General features: G+C 34.4%; 1 protein-coding gene and 1 pseudogene across 1 annotated transcript in view; both read right to left on the reverse strand.

Annotated features, from left to right (window-relative positions):
- LOC145284538 (thrombospondin type-1 domain-containing protein 7A-like) overlaps window positions 1-18,787 on the reverse strand; it is a 1,985,627-nt gene that overhangs the window by 1,927,797 nt on the left and 39,043 nt on the right. The window lies entirely within an intron of this gene.
- On the reverse strand, window positions 11,549-11,666 carry LOC145285083 (5S ribosomal RNA; annotated as a pseudogene).

The raw sequence follows: 18,787 nt of genomic DNA on the forward strand, positions 1-18,787 counted from the left end.
ATATATATATATAAGAGAGGGAGAGAGAGAGAGAGAGTAATTTTAAAACATGCGTATGCATACATACAGTCAATATATGCATGTTTATTTTGATAACTTGGAAGTGTTTAATCTACCGATAGTAGGTCGGGAGGAACGTAAAACACTTTCTAAAGTATCTATGGACGACGCTAGACCATTTTTCTGTTACCTGAGACCGGGTGCCCTGTTTTAACATGTTACCTAGACACTCAAGTCTTGTCAGATCTCGTGAAACGAGAAGCCAGTGCTTTTCTTTGGATTTTCACACAGAATACATGTGTATAAAATTCATGAATAGATTTCTTGTAAGTAACGAGACCATTTGTTGCAAGTTTCGAACGTCTTTTCGCCACCCCTTTACACGTTGGTAAAATTATTCCGACGATATTCAAAGATATAACAGACATTATATATATATATATATATCCGATCTTTAAGGTAAAGACACTAATCTTAATATCGCTTAAAAAATCAACAATAAAAACTACGTAAATATATATAAACGATAAAAACTAAACAGTAAATTGCCTATGGCATCATAGGGTTATGGATATACATAAGGTCCAGGGTTCGAGTCCTTATAACAGTCAAGCTACGCTGACGAGGGGTAGGGTCCCGAAACATGCATGTACGTATATATATATATATATATCTGTATGTTTGTTATGTCAGCCCGTTTAAGAAACTCGATTCTTATTGCTGAGCACTTCAAATTTGAAAAAGAAAGTCGGTCACTTAAGCTCGCATGCATAGATCATGATGTTAGAATCATTAGATCATTATGGCAAGATGTGACGACATTAAAAAAATGTTAGAATTTCAATGATATTTCTCGCGGTTGAGATTGGCCGTGAGGTTTGTTCCTTGCTAATTGAGTCAGAGATATCTTCGTAGTCGGGTTCGAATCTCCCGACCGGTAGTAATCGTGCCACCCCGCACTGATAGTCCACGAAAAAATGAAACACTAGTGTCTTTCGGTATAAAAAAACGATTATTGTAATAACTATATATATATATATATATATATATATATATATATATATTGCAACCAAAATAAGATGCAGAATTCAACCTTTTAAAGCCAAGCATAAATAAATATCAAGTAAAAATCAATATCTCATTTCAAAATATGAAAAGTAGTGCTAAATACATTATTAAATATTCATCACCTTCTGTTTTTGAACCCCCCCGCGGAATAAACCGAAATTTCGTAGCATTAACTTTGTTTTGTTGTTGTTGTTTTTTTGTTGTTTTTTTTTACCTGGTTTTTCATTTTCCATATTCAATATTTGCGAACTTACTTTCTGGTTCTATTATATGACATTTTTTTCTAGGATGAAATGGAGGAATGCGCAAATGCATAAGCAAGTAGATACAAAGTTAAAAGACACAAGAATCAAAATGTTAAAAAATAATAATAAAAAAAAACAACAAAAGGACAGAATATTTATTGCTTTCTAGGAGTTTCATCTTATTCTCAGCAAAATGCCAATCAACGATCTGAAACAGTTCAATAGCTGAGGCATTTGATTTTAATGTATTTCGATTGGTTGGTTGTTTTACTGAATATCAACCCTTTTCAGGTTATTTAATGCTGAACCCAGTGATTTTGAAGAAATTTTTTTTTCAATAGAATATTATTTTTTCAAGTTGGTTACTATTTAACCCATAATTGAGACCCTAACAGATACTACTACTCAGGATCAGAGTGGACCTAGGAGCAATGGCAATTAAAGGGTGGCTCACCATCGGATACAGTTTAAGGTCATATCCAGGACCACTATATTTGGAAGATGATCGTTTTGGTGTAGTTTTATGGCATTTCAACCCTTTTTGAGTTATTTTTTGATGCCAAATCCAATCATTTAGAATTTTTTTTTTAAATCCTCAATGTTTTCTACATTAACCGCTATAATTTATAGTGGCGAATTTCTTTTTAAATAATAAACGTATGCCATGGTCAATAATAGTATAAAACTAATTCTTTAATAATAAAAAAAGGCAGAATTTTCAATCTAAGTCACCACTTTGTCAACTAAGCTCCAACCTCTGACCCATTGCCGCAATGTTGCGTCTCTGTGTCTGTTTTACAAATATTTCATTGGAATATGCTCTGATGAACTTATTGCACTTGTGCCCCATTACGTATATATCCCCGACAAACTCACTTAGAAACAAAACCTCACATCGTCACTGTTGAGAAAGCCAGAAAACTTTCTACTCTAATAGTTTTTCCCTTTGATCCACTAGACATTTGGAATTTTCTTCCTGCTACTGGTTTCTTTGACTGTACTGATATGTAGAAGTTTAAATGTAACGTCGTAAACCAACATCTTGTTAATGATTCGTAGGCATAGTACATCCAAGTGGCGATATGCCTTGTTAGGGGGTGAACGTGAGTAAAAAAGTCATTCATTCTTTAATATTAAAAAAGAATATCCCATCATCCGTTTCCATTCTTGAACAGAAATGCTTCACGGCTCGGTGTCTTTTGCTCTTAATTTGAACCTCGATTTGAGTGACTTTCTATAAATCTCTTGACACTTTCGAGTTATCTATCAATCGTATATATTGAGCAGTCTGTCCTTATCTTTTAAATTACTGCGCGCCAAATAAAGTTGGAATCAGCAAATCTCTGAGCACATTATCTTGTAATATCCTATCGTTAATTATGCCTTGCATCGGACTTATTGACAGCAAATATATAAATAGGTCAGTGCATTAAGAAAAGTCCAAAGAAAACAACACACGCGCATACGTAAATGATATACGCCATAAACATGTTGACACACCGGTTACCGTTAGATCACTGTCGTTAAGCAACGTTGAGCCTGGTCGGTATTAAAAGGAATGGCCATTTGAAAAATCCAGGTGCTGTATGTGCTCAACCAGTGCCAATTCAGGAGAGGTGTGGTTGGGATTGCCCAAACCCTGCCTCACAATTACGCACACATCTACATTTACATTGGTTATATATTGTCTTTCAAGGCAATGATTTCTTTCATTGTCTTTCGAGATGATGATATATAAAATGATTTTCGCAATCAGACAACACTAGCGTTCACAAAACCATGAAAGGACCACAAGTCCTAGAAATGATTATAGTTTTCAATAGGAACATTAATAAAACATATCTGAACTCACGATTCCAAACTAGAGTCACTTGTATGCGACGTGAGTACTTGTCTATCTCAGCCACCATGACACGTAAGTTTAGTAACTGACACAGTGGAGACTGGCTGTTCTCAATTAGGGGTTTTGTCTTCCAACCACTAAGAACCCGAGGCGGATGTCTCACAACACTATGACGATGTCACGCCACAAGCTAACATAGCAAGCAAATTAATATTAGATTTTTTTTTTTTTTTACATATGAGAGAATATAAAATTATTTTAAAATCCGACAACGTTTCAGCTCGCAAAAACCATGAAAGGCAGATTGAAAGACCTAGACTCGAATCTCGCCTTCCTCTGTGCGACTAATTATATATGATCTGACATTGGAAAAAAATCAATACATATTTATACTTATATAGAAAGTGTCTCGCGAGCGAAAGGAAGCATTTTATTACGTACACATACACACACACACATATATATATATATATATTAGTAGACCGCCTGGTGTTGCTCAATCATAAGATACACTTAAATATAATATTTTCATTTATACAGATTTTGTATTTATTATTATAATATAGCCAATTCCCTATTGATTATTAAATTGTACAAAATGTAACGTAGTACCGCCCCGGCGTTGTCTGGTCGTAAAATACATTTCAATATATTTAAATTTATGCATATATATATATATATATATATATATATATATATATATATATATTCATTATTAAGGAGCTAATACTTCATTTATTAATAAAAAGTAGTGATTTTGAACGTTTAAAAAATACATTATTCATTCTTTAATATTAAAAATCGAAACAAAAACATAGCTTTCTAACCTTATTCGTTGATGTCTGATCCACAGCCATACGCATACAAAACTTAAAAAATACGCACAATGTATATTTGCGCATGCATATGGAAACACTAAGTTGATTAACGCTTGCCAAATCCCAACATTTTTTTTTAATTTTCACCCCTTAGAAACTATTTTTACCGACTAAAAACCAAATTGAATGTTCCATCGATCCAAATCTTCTGTATATCGAGTTTTAAGTCAAAAAGTCCAAAAAAATTGACAGGAATTTAGTAGAGACCGTTCCCCATAAATCAGGCAAGATCATCTTATATATATATATATATATATATATATATATATATATATATATATATATATATATTAGCAGGCCGGGCGGCATTATACAGTCGTAAAATATGCAATAAATAATACATTTTAATTCATGCAGAAACTGAAACATGCATGGGAGTATTGTTTTTCTAAACATTTTACTTTTTAAAGACAGTGAGTCAAGTACAATAACCATTAGACCAGCTTGTCACGTCTTTAAAAAGACGCCGTGTGAACGATTTGTGCATGCGCACTCATGAAACAGTTGACAAGCAGATAAAAATCCGATCATCTACAAATATTAATTTTTCACCCTTAGCAACCTTTTTTTCCGGATGAAAACCGATTAAAAAGTTTCCACATGTCTGAATACTCTATATACTAAATTTAAAGTTTGTAAATAAAGAATTCGTTGAGTATATAGGTTGAGACCTATCCTCACACACACACGCACTCATTCTCACTTTATATATATATATATATATATATATATATATATATATATATATATATATATATTACTAGCTGATCGCTCGGAGTTGCCCGATTGTAACATACGTTTACATATTATATTTTAATTCATGCTGACTTAATCAATTTTAAAGAGACACTGTTCTCATCTTTCGTGCTATTCTCACAAAGTTTCCATCGATGTAATCTCAGACTTCTCCACGTGTACGCTGCCATCAGAAATCTTTCAGTCGAACTAAGAAAACTGTAGGAATTTTAATAGAACCCTTTTTTTCATATTATCCTGTAGATTAAATAAAGAAGTCCGTTAAAATTCCGGATGGATTCTAAAGTGTGACGAAATCTCCCTGAAGAAGGGTAGCGTTTACATTGACCGAAATGCTGCATGAATAACAGTTATGATAACAATAGTTCGAAAGATACAAATAATAAAAATTATCAATCCTCCAAAATTCAAAAGCATATAATCAAATTTCATATTATACGATCTTAATTGCTTCGGTTATGTTTTCTCTCTCTCACACACACACACACACACACACACACACACACACATATATATATCACCTGGACTGTTGACTTTTACCCCGGAAAATTGTGTGATATATTTCTAGGTGGGGGACTATTAGGACAGGTTTGGTCATGATCGATACAGTGATATGGGCTATATGAAAGTTTTACACACAGACATACGCAAGCATGCTACTACTTTATATATATATATATATATATATATATATACATACATAAATACACACACATACATACATACATGTATATGCACTGATATACACACACACACACACACACACACACATATATATATATATATATATACATCCACACATCTACACACATACACATCCTTAAACATGTATTTACATGTATACACATATGCATGCACATAAATACACACGTGTATACATATATGCAAACATACATACATGTATATAAATATACGCACATACATACACACTTAAACAAACGGATACATATACACACACGTATACACACATACACATGTTATACATATACACACATTTATGCATAAACCTACATGTATATAATTCAACCTGACGATTTTTTTTCGTTTGGGAGTGGGAGACAAACGAATGTTTCTTGTAGCTCACTTATAAGATATTCGATACAGACGTGCGATGCAGATTAATACAATTTGTTTAAAACGACGGTGCATAGCATTTTTGTTATACGTCTGTTTTTTATATAGAAAAACATGAGATGCAGAACAAAGATTATAGGTGAAATATCATTAAGTTGACACTCGCTTCATATGCAAAAGGTGTGGTTGCTGTGATTTAATGTACTCTCCTTATAATCTTCGTTCAGTATCTGTTTTTTATCAAGTAGGTTATCTCTTTCTGATGCATATACATCAATAATATGGATAAAGATAGTTTAGCTTTTTCTAGGCTCTATATGTGTTCTCTAACACATTCATTTAGATTTTTTTTTGGCGATCTTTCTTACTCTAGTGATATATATGTTGGTTCAGAATTACGAATAATGCTAACCATTAGGTGAATGCACTCTTTTCCTTCTGTTTTGGGGGCTTTTCAAAAAAGAATTAACGTTAAAGTGTTGAAGCTAATTATATATTTTACTCTCTTCGGACAGTTAAGTAGAATCCGTTTACAATATCTGATTTTCTGTCCCAATTTTTTTGGTTAGATGGGTTTTGATACTTATTCCTAGAAAGTACCTTTAGAAAAAGATATCTCTTTCTTTCGCATTGTTTAAAAATAGCTATAAGTCTTAATATTTTTTCTAGTTTTTAATTCACAAAAATCAGACTAATCTGTGTATGGGGGAAGTTCAAAATAAGATTTTTTTTCTGTACAATTTGGACAAATCAGTGATACTAAAAATCTGTTTTCATTTACCATATATAATAATACTTAGCCTGGGTGCTCGGCGTTGCCCGGGTGTTTGGAGATGTGTGTTGAGCAAAAAAACAAAAAAAAAAAAAACAACAAAAAACAACAACAACAAAAGAAAGGTGGTAGTAGGCAGGATCGAACTGTACCTCGAAGGAGGAAAAATGTCCTCCGAAGGATCGAACTTCAAAAGGATACTGATCTCGTGAAAATCCGTCGCCTCTGTCGAAAGTTTAGGCAGACATACAAACATCATACATACATACATTTAAACAGACAGTTGACATTTCTATTATAGATGATGATCTATAAGTATTAGTCCTATAATAATAAATACAAAATCAGCATAAATTAAAATATCATATTCACAAACGGGTAGATTCGAGCGACCTGCTAGCATTTGTATGAACGTACATAACCGTGTGCATCTTTTTTCATTTACATGCATATTCAAACTGGCTATCGTTCAAATCAACCCTCCGCCATTTTTTACATTCATTGGAATATTTGTGAGGAAAGACATGAACAAAGAAATGATTTGCTCTAGTCTCTATTCGTGAATAGATTTTCTTCCCCCCTCTTGCCTATCAGAAAAGATGTACGTGGTTAACCCCGCCATAAATCTAGATAACATTAACCCTGTATATGCACAATCGTAAGATAGTAAAACATTTTCCCTATGCTAAAATTGTCGTGCTGGTTTCAAGAAAGAAATATCGCTAAGTCAGTGGAAGTAGAATGCTCTTTCTTTTCATGTATATTTTTCATATTCATAGCTCGCTTCCGGAGCGGATTCTCTTTAAAACGAAGCTTTACAAATTCTTTGCAAGTTAATCTCTTTGAATGGGCTTTGTCAGTGGGAGACATTTATATTTACTTAAAGAGTTGTTTTATAGATTTTTCCAAGTCGGCAGGCAAAATGGATGGGGTCAACCGAGAAAAAGACAATAGCATTTATATTTGATGACGTTTTAGAGACATGAGGCTATTCACAACCAACATATCAATTTATCCAGTCGGATTTTCAGTGTTTGAACCTGAAAAATGAAATTCTGTCTAACGAGTCAATTTCTATTCCCTATTGTTGCACCATGTTATTGAGAATATAATCACATACTCTCCTTTTCTTTTTTTTTCTTTTTTAATATCTGTAAATTTATGAACATCTTAACTTATCTTGTCATATTTTCAGTATGTGTATCTATTTATATAATTCTGTGTATAGGCTTCATTTCTGAACTAATTTACCATTATGAATTTTGAAACGGCCGCTAGGGATAAGGGTAGGTTATGTATGTTATATTTAATTTAATGGAAAGAGGTAATAGAAGCCATTTGTGGATATTCAGACACTACTGATATTTTATGAAATTCTAACAAATTATATAAGATATTAGTTAAATATTATCTACGTTTCATTTTTTAAAAGTATTTCAAAGAGTTTACAAGGCATAACATGGATACAACCTCGTATTTTAGAATTCAAATATATTTGTTTTGCATTACATTTGATCTATAATCATTAGACATCAATTAATCAAGATTTTCTGAATTGCAGATTCTTCTTAAGATCACGTAAGCTGAATACCTAATTTGTAGACATTTCATAGAATCAAAATCATTAATGAATTTTCACTAATCCCGGAATGAAGATTCGAGACGTAAAATTTAGAATTAGATGTTGGTTTTAATCTGTGTTAGGGAGATATAAAAGAACTGTACTGTTTATGTAATTAATTTGATCTTTTTGGTGCAGATATTATTCTACTTTACTTAAAAAGTAGTTGTCATATTTCAACATCAGATTAAAAAGGCATTTGATCTCACAAATCAAACTTTGCTTATGACTAGCCAATTTTCATTTGGTATTGTTACATGTTATTAGCAATACAACACTATCCTTCATAAATTTATTTCGAAAATTACTTACTTCCACGTTGACAACTGCTAATATAAAATATTTTTAAGTAATCATCTAAAAATAAAAATCATCAAGAGGCTAAGTTAATTTAAATTGGAGAATATGACGGAAGGTGTGTACCTTAAGTTAGACTATCTGCAAACACTTAAAACTATAATGACTTCTTTGTATCATATTGAAGTTTGTTATTTTAATATGTTAGGTGGTCAAGTCTATTCAAGAAAATGCCTGCCTACTACCACTTGTTTTTTTTTGCTCAACACCCCCCCAAACACTCGGCAAACGCCGGGCACCCAGGCTAGTTATCATTAAATCACAATTAGACAAGATTCCCTGAATTGCAATTTCTTAAAACTGACTAAGCTTAAGCCTTACACATTAGACTTCAAGAATCAAAATAATGTTATGGATTTTAATTTTAATTACGAAGGGTGTTCTAAAAGTAACGCCTCTTAATTTTATTCCATTTCAATGGACCAGAGGAGATTCCAAAAAACATTATTATGATAACTGATCTTACGCATTTTTACCTGAAAGTTTCATCTCCCTGTTAAATATATTGACGGTGCGAGACTAAGAAAGCAACCTCTCTTATGGACTTGTGTCAAAAGCAGAGATACGTAATTGAATTCCTGACAAAGAATATTGAGAATAGTGGTAACTATGTCAAAAGTAAATTCTGGGGCAGAAAAGATTGCTTGTTTTAATGGTATCACACGCGTTTTCGTAGCCCTTCAATTTTTTGAGTTACAAAAAAATAGAGGGTTTTACTTTTGGAACGATACCTGTAAACTAAGTATTCTAGATATGAAGTTTAGCATCATTTTATGCTGATTTTATTCTTAGCAAAGAGATATAAAAATAGTGCAAACTGTTCAGAGATTGAAATTTACCCGCTCTGGGACGGGTATTTATTTTGAGAATTTTAAAGAGTTTTGAGAGACATAATATGGATTCAACCTCGGATTTGGAAATTTAAATATTTAAGATTTGCATTAAATTTAACCCACAGTGACGTGGTACAAATTGAGATTGTGTTTGTTATAAAAGAAACATTACCTCGTGACGTCATCGGAAACTGTCAGTTTTAACAGGTGATGATTGACACTTACCTGCAAATAAAGAAACAGAAAACGATTGTTAAAAATATATTTTGACAAGTTTCCAAACAAAATGAAGTCAAAAAGTAGTTCAAAACTCGTTGATGATTTGTGCTTCGTTAATTTATTTTTTATCCTCTTTAGGGATTGCTTATTGTGATGAATAAGCTTATTTTAATGTTTAATGATAAAAACGAAAATCAGGTTACAAAAATTTTCAGGTGGGGATCGTTAATTTTAATCCTTCAGTTTACTGTTCTTGTCTTTGGTGATATTCTCATACTGTTTTGGATAATGTGACCTTCGAGCTTGTTTAGGTGCATCTTGTCGAATTTGTATGGAATTCGGAACAGAACCCTTTATTTAATCCATAGTGGTAGCTTTTTTTTTCATTAGATATGTAGTAATTCGTGAAAAAAAAATAGTTAAATATGTACTTAAAATTTTTTCAAACATATTTAATTAAAAAGCAGTTAAAACCTTATTAACGTTTTTTAATTAAATTTTTTACCATACCAAATAATATTATTTCAAAGTTTTTTTTTTATTTTACTAATAGGGACACCATTTATTAAGGTTCGATAGTCACTTTAAATAGGCATCTATAATATAAACCTCACCTGTCTGTTTAAATGCATGGATTTATGTATGCCTAAGACTATCGACAGAGGAAACAGATTTTCAGAAGATTGATCTCATTTTGAGGCTTGATCCTTCGGACAACTAATATCGAAAAATTATGCCAAAATATTAATTCCTTCATGGGCACTTTTCTTTAGGGAGGAATTGCTTTTTTCGCCGATATTTTCGAAAGTCATTGCCTCTTTTCGATTGTCTCGCCTTAATTTAAACCTACGTCACTTCCGGTTTTGCGATGGGTGCAACAGCAAAGAAGTCATTCGTTTTTGTTTTTTTTCACGCTCTTGGCCTCCTTCTCGAGCTTGCATGCCTTCTGCCACTTTTTTTTTGCTCAACACATACCTCCAAATACCCGGGAAATACCAAATACCCGGGAAACGCCAGGCACCCAGGCTAGTTAAAGATAATTGCCAGCACGACAGGAATAGAAACAATTGTTAGAATTGAAAGAAGATTACTTTAAAGGATTGATCATCCAAGAGAGACTCAACATCCATTTGGACTGAAAAGAGACGAGCATTTTGGATTTGGTTGGGAAGCAGAGCCATGGTTTTTTGTTCAAGAGAAGAAACTTTTATAATGATAAAGAATTATATGGTCTTCTCCCTCTTCACATGCAACCTATGGAATCCATCGCTAGAATTATATAAAATAAACTTTGACTGTATGTGTGTGTGAGTTCGTTCCCTATGAACTCCTAAACGGCTAGGCCAATTAAAAACAAATCACACAAATGTACTTTATGTACTTGGAAGTGTTCTTAGATTTTCTATCGGAATGCTTTTGATAGGTATCGATAAAAAAAAATGTCCGATGAAAGAAGGAACAGGCGATTTTGACTAAAGTTAACACCTTATACACCCTGACATCACAAGTGCATTTGAAAAGTTTAATTACACAGAAAGCAGAAAGCTCCGGTATATTAAATCAATAGTAGATTCTTTGATGTGACAGGGGCACGTTCGCAATTAATGTTTCTGTTTAGAGACCGATTGAGCCATGATCTTTGTTTTTTTGCATTTTTAACTTCAATTCTAAAAAAGATGCTTTTATAATATCAACAGTAGGTTTTCTTCGATTCGATGATGCCTCCGCTCAGTCTCGAAAGACAAGGGATACTTCCTGCAGGGGCAGCTGTGCATGTAATTATTTGGCAAGAGTTACGCAATCCCAACCATATCTCTCCTGAATCGGCACTGGCAAGGAAAAGTGTAGGACGACTGGAAACAATGCCTAGATAAATAGAGAGTACATACAGTACCTGGAAGTCCCAAATGATCACCCATCTGGTACTGGCCAGGCTCATCGTTGCTTAACTTCGGTGATCTGACGGGAACTAGTGCGTCAAACGTGATAATACCGTATGTAGGTTCTCTATAGAGCAATGCAAACTACAATTTATTGTGGACTAAGTCACTGCAGGGAGGCATGTGAAGTTTCTTTCTGGTGCACTGCAGTGGGTCCCTAATTAGAGTGGGCACATTTGCTGATCCTCATTCAATCCCGAGCAACGTCGGGTCTCTGCTGCTAGTTGGTAATAGAACACAACCCTTTTTGCAATCGAAGCATATTTGGTACAAATTAACTTCTGCATACGCGTGACTTGCACAACAAGTTTGGGCCATGAACATTAAATGTTATTTGTTTTATAGCCAATCAGTTGCATGGAGGATACTTTGGTTATCGTCTCATCAGCAGAAGGAATGATCTGGAATGGTTTTCACACTTACTGGGCCTTAACACAGAATATTTACACAGCTGGCATTTATCGGATGCAGCATGTTGAATTTTGTGTAAGTCTGTGAAATAGTTTTGAAACCTATAAGCAACCAACAGACAGAAAAACGTTTCGTTATAATATAAATTGTTTTTGTATATTTCAGCTACCAATATTTACACAACAACATTGTAGTACCCCCACCCCAGCTCGTTAGTACGCTAGCCTACCATATAGTTTGCCAAACGGATCCCTCTAGTCGAGTTCCCAAGAGTAAACCGGGCGATTCTATCATCGAAATAGGTAACACGAAACCACTTTGCAGATTAAGAGCACGTTTATTTCTGTCTGCAGAGAGAAACGAAAGATATCAGTGCTTATGTCAACATAAACAAAAGACATTAATACGGACATTACGCCACACCCATGATAACAATGTTCTTCAGGTCGAAGAAGTTCTCAGGTCCGCTTGCTTTACTATTATCGTAATTATAAAACTCGGTGGACCGTCCAGGCGCATTTATTTTCTTGAATATATATATATATATATATATATATATATATATATATATAAGGCAATCAAGTGGCTTATTTGTAATATTCATGACTTCCGCCCGTGCAAACAGTAGATTACCTTATGTACTTGCCCGAAATCGGCGGTTAATAGTTCCTAATTCCTCTCATTCCCATGGCAATTTTTGGTGGCCCTTAGGTAGAGGCACAAAATAATGGTGCAAAATGTGGCTTCGTGGTTCGAATCTCATGACCGGTAGTAATTGTTTCCATACACAGATGATTGCGTAGGTAAAAATGGATAATTATTATTTAATCATATATATATATATATATATATATATATATATATATATATATACAGCCTAAACTGAAAAGCTGTGATACAGCGAAACAGTATGTTTGTTGATGGCATATATATATGTCATCAACAAACCTACTGTTTCCCTGTATCACAGTTCTTCAGTGTTGCTATATATATATATAATGTTAGTGGATAACAATATAAAGATAAGATGCTTGCACGATTATACCGCAAAGAATCCTCGGATTCAATGTTTGTATAAATACTGTATTTAAACACATAAGTGTTTAAATATTGTACTTATCTGATAGTTAAATGTTTTAGTTTCGATTATAGCTGATAGCACCCAAGTCATTTCTGTTTAAAACTTTCGAAAACTACTATATATTTGGTACAATATAATAATCAACAGAGAACATAGGTTCATACATTCAAGTCGGTTCATTTTAAAGTATTTCTCATCTATCTAACGATAGTGCAAACGATTATGACTAAGGCTGAAGCGCTAAATGTTTTGGTTTGGATTCTAGCTGATGGCGCCCAATTATTTTTTTTTTTATTTTGGAAATCATTGCTATATATTGGGTACAATATACGGAATTGGTTCTCTAATAATAAATATGAAATCTGCAGAAATTAAAACATTAAGTGTATTTTATGACCGGGCAACCTCAGGCGCCCTACTAGTATGTATGTATATATATATATATATACACACACTTCTACTACTGTATCAATAGACCGATACAAACCAAGAAACTTTGCTAAAAGCTATGTATAAAGTATTGAGTTTGAAACTGGAACTATTCTCCGTATAAGAAACTGTCTTTTTTTTTTCTTTTTTTTTTTTTAAATAAAATCTGAATTAAAAACTTCAAGCCAACGGAGCACTTTAATGTGCTAATCGGCTCCCATTATAACGTAGATATATATGACTTGATAGTACTATATATTTTATATTCACTGTAAAATAAATTTGAAAACAAAGAATGTGGACTTTATCGGCATGATAGTCTATACATCTTCTGCAACTGCAGTCGATATGCCCTAGATAGATCAAGAAAAAATTTGATAGCATTTCTTAAGGAACTATGTTTTAATATTACCATCAACATAAACTTTATTAACATAGACTTCCCAGATAAAAAGATTTATCTAGCCAAACCTAAAGAACAACTCGGAAATATTGACACTGTATGTTGCTACAACTAGTTTACAAACACCTAATACTTAACATAAGGAGAATCTTTAATTCTTCATCCAGCCTCAAGATATTCCAACAAACAACCGCATACTGCAATAAAACCTTTTGTGAAACTGACTTTAAAGAAAAGGATCTCACACATCCACATAACCCACCAGATCTCATACACACCCTCATAACCACCACATAAATCCAATAAAAGAAAAAGAAATACCTGGTTAGTCCTTTTCATTACTCTCAGCATAAAATTTAACATAGGCAAATACTTCCTCCACTTCATCAACTCCTCAGACCATCCAATAAGCTCCATAAACCTTTTAACAGAAACACTGTTTAAACTAGTTACTTTTACTCTTTGTAGATTCTGATAGCTTAAGATTCCAGAATTACCAGCACACCTAACTCTAGCTACTAATAGAGAACGGTGGAAAATTGCTCGTTTCGAAGAGGGGTACATAACTAAATCAATAGAGTTAGTTTTGCATACTCTTCTAAAAGCCAATGTAACATCAGGCACAAGCACCACAAAAGGCCAAGAGCGAATACCCAATGTTTGTATTTACCAGCTAGATAAACAACCCACCCTCTGATCTATTCAGGAATGTAAAACTTTGGTGCGGATCAATATTCTGAAAGGGAATAAATATCAGAAAATACAACTTTTTGTCAATACATATTCATGCCAGTTCACAAACATCAGGCGTCGTAAAATCAACACTAAATTCCTTCCAAGTAAACACGCCTAAACAAATATTAACTACGACTGTGACAACAGCATATTCTTGTTATTCTTTTATAAGCTAAATACTCGGGTATATATCCGACACAGTTAATCAACGGAGAACCACATCAGCCTATATAAAAACATACAAGATATTAACGGATACATACTCAAGAGTCAAAACAATGAAAAGAATATTCTGTTGTCACGGCTCTAATAATAAACACTAATAAAAATGCCTTTAAATAAATAAATTAAAAAAAAAACATTAAGAAATCCTCCTTAAATTAATAATAGAAACAGACAGGTTTATTAACACGAAATACATGATATATGTATTATTGGGAAACACAAAAAAAATGTTCACCCCTCCCCGCTTTTTATTGGAGTCTTTGGCTTCTTAATGCTACTTAATGAAGAATTTGTCTGCCACTATAAGTCGATTTTTACTTCAATCCCAGTATGATCAGATCGATATAACCCTAATACACCCAACAAAAATTGTAGTACATGGTTTTTAGATCAGTATCAATCTGACCATTGATGTATGTTAGATACAACAATCGTAATCTATTGTACTATGTGTATGTATGTATGTATGAATGAACGATATGTTTTCCTTAGGAAGCCTGCTTTCATCATTTTAAGGAATGATGAAGTGTCTGTCCTCACTCCATGGAAATTATCGTACAGCTTGTTTTCATGGAAAATACTTATACGTATGTATCTGGTCCTAACAGATCAAGCTGAAGATACTAGCTCCCCGACCTAAAATGCACCAACCATTAATGTTATCGATTTTTCTGGGTTTTTTTTTTTTTGCAAAACTCAATCATGTTCAGCAACGTCCAAAACAAAAGCAACTTTCCTCTGCAAAACAAACTAAACATCATGTATAAATATTTGAAAATAAAAAAATGTGAAGCACGAAACATTTTTTTTAAATTAGTAGATCCAACATAAGGCAACACTAAAATTGTTGATATGTATTAGCACAAACAAATTATGTATAATATTTAGTACCCTTATATAAACACAATAAGAAAGCTCTGGATGTTATCGTGTAGTTGTAAACTTCACTTGGAATAATATATATATTAGCATACTTGGGCAGCATTTTCTCCTTTATACACGTTTCAATGAAAAGCAGAGCAACTCTTGTTAGTTTCTATACAATCTATTTTTTTTTTAATTTTGACGGACTAGTTTCTGAACATATTGTTTTAGTGTAAAACGAAATTTGCGGTATTCGCAAATGTTTTCGACTTCCATAGGTCTTCCTCAGGCGAGTAATAAAACAATAAAAAAATGAAATAGTGAGATGAATGGAAAGACGATTAAAGTGGTTTACAAGGTTTAAGATACTTAAAAGCATTTAAGCGTACCATCCGTTTCATATTGTACCTGGTTAATTGCTGTTTTTTTTTTTAATACAGATTAACAAGGCTTCAATAATTGGGAGGCGTACATCACAATCACAGTGATACAGCTAAAATGGCAGTGTTTTTTATCAGTATGTCTCTAAATTCAGTTTTTATGGGTGTCGTATGCTGTGAGGTGCTGATAAATGGAGTTATTCGGGAAAGATAGGTGACATGTTTATCAATTTTCAATCGTCTTTCCATTCAACTCACTATTTTATTTTTATTATTGTTTATCACTCGCTTGAGGACGACCAATGGAGGTCGAAAACGTTCGCGAATGCAGCAAATTTCTTTTTACACTCGAACAGAATATATATGTAATCATTTTCAAAAGTCTACGCGGATCAGCAAACGTTTCTACATTCAGGGCTTCAAATGAGGCTCATAGTAGTAAAGCAAAAAACAAACAATCTTTTCCCAAAATACGAACTGGGAGGCTAAGAGAACGATCACCCTCCCGTGCTGAGCCCCTCAGGTATTTTGGGGAGGGCTTGTTTTTTTTTTTTTTTACTTACTATGAAGCTCATTTCAAGCCCTGACGATATATAAAGAATGTAGAAACGTTTGTCTACCTGCGCAGACTTCTCACAATGTTTATGTAATTCATATACAAATTTACACGCATATCGAACTTAATTAAGCAATTAATATGTGTGTGTGTGTGAAAATGTATAAGTATATTGAGGCATTATTATTTCCTTCGAGATACTTTCCTACCCCCTACCACCTCATGTATAAGAAACATACTATTAAAAGTGGCAGATTAACGCTGTTTCTATTTGAAAGAAGAAAAAGTTAAATACTCACGGCCGAAATAATCACGTTTGTTTTAAATGTGGTATGCATTCGCTTAGCTATTAAAATATCGCCCCGAGTTCTTTAGACCTCAAGAGATAGAAACACGAAATGAATTTGAATCACCCGGAAGTTAGATCTTGTAGATTTGTTGGCTATGTCAATTTGCATACTTTTTCTAGAAGTTTTTTTTTTTCTTTACAGAATATGCAAATTGACAATGCAAACAAATCTAAAAAAAAATCTCACTTCCTGGCGATTTAAATTCAAATTCAATTGGTGTTTCCATCTATCACGGTCTTGGAAACCCCGCAGGGTAACGCTTAAATAGCTATGTGAATGCATAGTACATTTTTTATATAACACAAAGTTATAGTATCAGATTTTCGGTCAGATTCAAATAGGTTTTAAGCTGAGCAAATCAGATTATGCTTATGAAAAGTTAATTTTGATTAGTTATTGTTATTCGAGAGAGAGAGAAAGAGAGAGAAAGAGAAAGAGAGAGAGAAAGAGAAAGAGAGAGAGAGAAAGAAAGAGAGAGAGAGAAAGAGAGAGAGAGAGAAAGAGAGAGAGAGAGAAAGAGAGAGAGAGAGAAAGAGAAAGAGAGAGAGAGAAAGAGAGAGAGAGAGAAAGAGAGAGAAAGAGAAAGAGAAAGAAAGAGAAAGAGAGAGAAAGAGATCGAGAGAGAGCCAAGGAGATCGAGAGACAAAGAGAGCCAAGGAGATCACGAGAGAGAGAGAGAGAGGAAGGAGATCACGAGAGAGAGAGAGAGAGAGAGAGAGCCAAGGAGATCACGAGAGAGAGAGAACCAAGGAGATCACGAGAGAGAGAGAGAGAGCCAAGGAGATCACGAGAGAGAGAGAGCCAAGGAGATCACGAGAGAGAGAGAGCCAAGGAGATCACGAGAGAGAGAGAGCCAAGGAGATCACGAGAGAGAGAGCCAAGGAGATCACGAGAGAGAGAGCCAAGGAGATCACGAGAGAGAGAGCCAAGGAGATCACGAGAGAGAGAGCCAAGGAGATCACGAGAGAGAGAGAGAGCCAAGGAGATCACGAGAGAGAGAGAGAGCCAAGGAGATCACGAGAGAGAGAGAGCCAAGGAGATCACGAGAGAGAGAGAGAGAGCAAAGGAGATCACGAGAGAGAGAGAGCCAAGGAGATCACGAGACAGAGAGAGAGAGCCAAGGAGATCACGAGAGAGAGAGAGAGAGCCAAGGAGATCACGAGAGAGAGAGAGAGAGAGCCAAGGAGATCACGAGAGAGAGAGAGCCAAGGAGATCACGAGAGAAAGAGAGAGAGCCAAGGAGATCACGAGAGAGAGAGAGAGAGAGAGCCAAGGAAATCGAGAGAGAGAGAGAGCCAAGGAGATAACGAGAGAGAGAGAGAGAGAGCCAAGGAGATAACGAGAGAGAGAGCCAAAGAGATAACGAGAGAGAGAGAGAGCCAATGGGATAACGAGAGAGAGAGAGAGAGAGCCAATGGGATAACGAGAGAGAGAGAGAGCCAATGGGATAACGAGAGAGAGAGAGAGCCAATGGGATAACGAGAGAGAGAGAGCCAAGGAGATAACGAGAGAGAGAGAGCCAAGGAGATAACGAGAGAGAGAGAGCCAAGGAGATAACGAGAGAGAGAGAGCCAAGGAGATAACGAGAGAGAGAGAGAGAGCCAAGGAGATAACGAGAGAGAGAGAGAGAGCCAAGGAGATAACGAGAGAGAGAGAGAGAGCCAAGGAGATAACGAGAGAGAGAGAGAGAGCCAAGGAAATAACGAGAGAGAGAGAGAGAGCCAAGGAGATAACGAGAGAGAGAGAG

The sequence above is a fragment of the Euprymna scolopes genome, chromosome 9 (assembly GCF_053919585.1).
Source record: "Euprymna scolopes isolate OS-2025 chromosome 9, ASM5391958v1, whole genome shotgun sequence".
Classification (NCBI taxonomy): Eukaryota; Metazoa; Mollusca; class Cephalopoda; order Sepiida; family Sepiolidae; genus Euprymna; species Euprymna scolopes.